Raw genomic sequence first — 5,799 nt, 5'->3', positions numbered from 1 at the left:
AAACTTCTCCATTTCTCAGCCTATGGGAACAGCAAAGCTGGAGACACAGGGACACACACTACTACAAGGGGCTTTGGATTTACATGTCTGACCTCCTCATCACACACACAAAACCTCAGCATGAAGAGATCCTGCCTATCTTCTTTGGGTCATATGCAGTACCTGTGACTGAAGACATCTCTCTGGCCTGTGGATCTGTGTGTGAGACCCTGAGGGTGGGAGCTGGCAAGATGGTGAAGGTGTCTCTCCCCACTTGATTGGCTCATTGAGGATTTCTGAGGCTCATCATAAAGATGGCAGAGCATGAGGCCACACACAGCCCCTGCTCTGGGGCCATGGACTGGGGAAGCTCTACCCTGACCTCAGCTCTATCCCCACAACATGATTTATTTTTTATCTTTTTTGAGATAGGGTCTGTAGCTTCAGCTGGCCTGGATCTCACTATGTGGACCAGGCTGGCCTGGATCTCACAGAGATCCACCCACCTCTGCATCCTGAGTGCTTGGGATTAAAGGCATGTGCCACCACACCCAGCTCACAACACAATTAAAAAAAAGTCTTTATTTCTTTTTTAAATATTTGTATTGATTCTATGACAATTTCACACAATGTGCTTTGATTGTATTCAGACCCTCCCCCATCTCCACCCCCACCTACCCCCCCTCATACTTCCTGTCCTCTATTATTATTTTTTATTTCATTGTATTTTTGTCCTTTTGAGACAAGGTCTCCCTGTAGCCCCAACTGGCCCGGAACTTGCTATGGAGACAAGGCTGGCCTAGATCTCACAGAGGTCCACCTGCGGCCTGCTTCCCACGTTCTAGGACTAAAGGTGTACCTCACTGTGGTGGTTTGAATGAAAATGTCCCCCGTAGGCTACAAGTATTTGGACATTTTGTCCCCAGATGGTGGTGCTGCTTTGGGAGGTTTTAGAAGGTATGGCTATCCTGGAGGAAGCATGTCACTGGGGGTGGGCTTATAGAGTTCTTAAGTGTCTCGGCCATAAAACTTACTTATCGGCAAGTTGGAATTCTTGACTGGTACGCGACCTGCCTGAGAGACTTCATGGTGCCTGACTTTTATTTTTTTCCCTGCCATGATGGACTGTAATTCCCCTGGAACCATAAGCTCAAATAAACTCTTCCTTCTATAAATTACTTTGGTCAGTGTTTCTATCACAGCAACAGAAAAGTGACTAATACAATCACTATACCCAGCCCATTTTTCTTTCCAAGAGGCCTGATGTCTAATTTGTGCTCCCCAAATGCTCTTGGTTATTTTTATATTTTTACTGAGTTTTTGTGCATTTCATATAATAGATCTTATTCAAACTTTGACCCCCTCACCCATCTGTGCCCTCCTCCACCCCAGTGCCTCTACCACCAGATTTCATACATTCTTTCATATATGTTAAGTTTATCTGGTCAAACATTTGTACCCAGATGTCCCTTGGTGTAAATTCATCCAGTGGAGCCTAGTCAACCTATATAGAGTCACTCCCTTAAAGAAGATCTACTCTCCCTCACTGACAGTAATTGGTTTGAGACCTGCTGCCCATTTCCCCACTTCTATACTGGGTTTTTGTCTGATTGAGTCAGCATGGGTCTTCCGCATGCTGTCACCTTTGTTGCAAGTTCATATGAGCAAGTTCCCCAGAGGCCTGAAGGCTCTGTTTCCTTATATTCATTCACCAACTCTGGCTCTTACAATCTTTCTGCCCCTTCTTCTGAAATGATTCCTAAGCCATGGGTGGGTGAGGTTTAGTACAGGAGTCCTATCCAGGAACACACACTCTGCAGTCTCTTATTCTCTAAAACTTGGCCAGTTGTGGCCTCCTATGCGCATTGCACTCTGTTGTATGAGGAAGTTTCATTGGTGAGAGTTGAGGGATGTATTAATATTCTCTCTACCCCCTGTTCTGCTGTGTTCAATGAGCCTGAGGTGTTGAGGTCTACTGTAGATGTGTCATTTAGGCCTGGGCATCTCTCAGACATATATTCTCTGTGTGTGACTAGTTGTGGAACTCTGTAATAGCCTCCATCTGTTCCACAAAGATGCTTCTTTGATGAGTGGTATACTTGTCTGTAAACATAAGGATCTGTATTTAGCATATGGTAAGAAATTTCATTTGTCTAGAGAGATAACAGAGATAGAGTTTTCTCCAGGAGCTATGACCTTTCCAGCCATGTGTATTTGGCTATATTTACAGTACCACCCATGAGTTCCCTCCAATTGAGAGGGCTTTAAGTATAATTAGACAGTTACTGATTACCCCCTAGATAAATGTGCCACTACTGCATCAATAGAGATAGTTTGCTGTGCCAGTCATTATGATCATTAGACTTTACAGCTGGGTTGGACCATTGATTATTTTTCTCCCTTAGCAGCTTGCATAGTGTCCCCCAGAACTATGAGAGCTAGTCTTCAGGAAGAAGGCTTCCAGGTCAGTTCCAGCTCCGTTGCTCCAAGTCCTGTGTCTGAAGTATGTCCTATCTTCAACAACAGGGTCTTAACTTCAGGTCCAGGGAAGTAATCCAGGGCTGTGGCAATAGCCTGTGTTATTTTAGGAGTCTGTTTGGTTACCATGACCAACAACTTGAAGGGAGGTTTCTCCTATCTGGCACTGTTTTTATTGTGTATAGACTTCAAGTACACATGCATATATGTTCAGATGTTGTATGTTTATTTTTCAGGGGGGTTTTGAGTTAATACATTTATCTCTGACTTTTCATACCAGCTCTTGGGTTTTTAAATGTGACATAATTTTATTTTTATCAGAGGACTTTGCACATATATTTGTAAGTCAAATATTGTTTTTAAAACTTATCAAGAACTGCCTCCCCTTTTCTAGTTACTGAGAGGGAGTCATTCCCCACAGTTTGGGTTCATCTTCTACTCTGTCTCTGTAACTTAAGTAAAATAAACATAATGTAGCATGCCTAATTTAATCAGGTTTTAAAAATCATTCACTTGGGGCTAGAAGATGGCTCAGCAGTTAAGAACACTGGCTGCTGTTGCAAAAGACCTGGGTTCAAATCCCAGCACCCACATGGCAGCTAACAACTGTCCATAACTCCAGTTCCAGGGGATTCGACACCCTCTTCTGGCCTCTGTGGGCATTGCATAACACAGGAGCACTTACATACATGCAGGCATAACATTCATATACATAAAATAGAAGTAAATATAAATTTAAAAATCATTAGATTGGCCAGGCACATACCAGTACACCTTTAATCCCAGCAGAGGCAGGTGGACTTTTCTGAGTTCAAGGCTAGCCTGGTCTACAGAGTGAGACCCTGCCTCAATTTTTTTAAACCATTAACTTAACCAAACACTTTTCAATTGAATTTAAGGTCAGCTTCATAGGATGGAGCCCATACCTGACACTGCCATCAGGTCTAGGAACCTCAGGCTAGACAGGGCACAGGTCATAAGATTCTAATTCCATTATTCTGCTAAATGGATACAGTATTAAAGTGACTCCTAATGACTTACTGTTATATCCACAAATTAAAGCATCTTTCAACTCTCAGCAGAGAAGCTTCCTTATGCAGCATATGGTGAATAACACAGAGAACCACAAGTAGCCAACATGCAGAGTGCTTATCCCTGAATAGGACAGCTATATCAAACTTCTGCTTCCCAAGGCTCAGGGATCTTTGAGGAAGAGAGAGTGGAAAAGTTGTAAGAGTCAGAGGTGGTACATGACCACAAAGAAACAGTTTTCCAGACAGCTGGTCAGTTACTAACTTGAACTCATGGCAATGGTGACAGCATGCACAAGTCCATGCAAGATCAGACCAGACAAAATCCCAGCATAGACATGGGAAGTGGGTAAGAAGTCCCAACCCTATCTGAGGAAGTACTGGCAACTGGTGGCTGCTGGGAGCAGGAGAGTCAGTCTTATGTAAGGGTGAGACTCTTAGTGGGTTGACCAGGCTCCAGTGAATAAACCCATACCGAGGGACATTTGGGGACATGTAATAAGGGGGTGCAGATGGGGGCATCTAAATACAAACAAAATATATTGTATGAATTTGCAAAAATTCAATAAAAATTATTTTAAAAATCATAAAATGACTGGTTTCTTTAAGGTGGCTCATTTTTTTTAGATGGATTATAATTTGATTGTCCTCTTCTGTTCCCACTTTTCACACATATTTATATCTCAACTTTTGGTTGGATTATCTTCGATGTTTTTATCATGATGACTAGTTAATAGTATTCATGGATGGTCTCCGTAGTGCTAAGTAGGGTGAAGATTTGGGGTAGAATCTCTGACTTTTCTGAGGTTCATGACAACCTTCCATCTTAAAATGCTGCTTCTTTTCTTTTCTTTTTCTTTTGTCTTTTTGAGACAGGGTCTCCCTGTAGCCCCAGCTGTCCTGGAACTCACTATGTAGACCAGGCTGGCCTTGAACTCACAGAGATCTGCCTGCCTCTGCCTCCTGAGTGCTGGGATTAAAGGTGTGCACCACTCTGAGTTCTCTAAAACATCCAGACATTCTCTCTCCTTCTACTTCTCTCTCATGTATCAAGGCCCCGTTTTCCTGTAACCCAAGTCTTACATTTTTAAAAACAAATAATACTCTTTATTTTGGCAAAAGACTCCTCAGTTGATTTCTGTGAAAGAGGAATAGATGAAAAGAATGTAATCCTTCATATGCCTGGTAATGCTCTAATTTCATCCAACACTTGGTTGGTAACATGGATGGGCATAGATTTATTCACAAATTATATTTCTTCATATTGTGAAATTTGCTCCCTATTGTCTTTTAGTGCCCAGTATTGCTGTTATAAAAAGTAAGTATCATTGTGTTCCTGCCCTGTCTGTATTACCTGATTTTCCATTCTTCACATTTTAGAGATCCCTCTTTCGGTTTTGGAATTCTTTAACACACGTTGATGTATGAACTTAGTGAAGGCTCTTTCCTTGGGCTTGAGGTATAATTCAGCTAGTAAGTTACATTCTTTTCTTTCTCTTTCTTTCTTTTCTTCTTTCTTTCTCTTTCTTTCTTCCTTTCTTTCTTTCTCTTTCTTTCTTTCTTTCTTTCTTTCTTTCTTTCTTTCTTTCTATTTTTTAGTCTTTTTGAGACAGGGTCTCCCTGTAGCCCCAGCTGGCCTGAACTCACTATGTAGAACAGGCTGACCTTGAACTCACAGATCTCCACCTGACTCTTGCCTCCAGAGTGCTGGGATTAAAGGTACGTACCACCATACTCAGCCATAAATTACTTTCTTAACATGCACAGAGGGGGTTTGATACTCAGGACATCATGAGTTGGGTGTGGTGGTGAATGCCTATAATCTCAGCATTGGGAAGGTGGAGGAAAGATGTTGGGGAGTTGGAGATCATCTGTAGATACATGGTTAGGTCCAGGCCAGGCTGAGATAAAAAAGAACCCATGTAAAAAATATTTTCTAATGGAAACTCACATCTTTCATCATGGGCAATTTTCTTGTATTATTTCCTCTATCATTTTCTGTTTCTATGAATCTGTTTCCATAAGTTTCTTTAGTTGATGTTTATACATCTTGGTTTCAACCACTAATCTTAGTTTTAATCTTAATTTTAAAATCAGTTTTATCACTCTTTAGTTCGTCTTTTAATTTCATTTTATTTTGTGGAAAATTGCTTCAACTTTGCCTTCCAGTTTGCATGTTTGATTTTTATATCACTTTTTATTTCTTCTTAGAAGTCTGTCCTTTTTAATACAGTACCCTGTTCTTGTTAAAGGCATCTGGTTGGAATCCCTTTGCTAGGATACGGACTTCTTCTTTTCCTCCTACCCCTTT

This window comes from Nannospalax galili, unplaced genomic scaffold (genome assembly GCF_000622305.1).
Source record: "Nannospalax galili isolate Female #2095 unplaced genomic scaffold, S.galili_v1.0 scaffold1217, whole genome shotgun sequence".
Classification (NCBI taxonomy): Eukaryota; Metazoa; Chordata; class Mammalia; order Rodentia; family Spalacidae; genus Nannospalax; species Nannospalax galili.
This window is presented reverse-complemented; position numbering follows the sequence as displayed.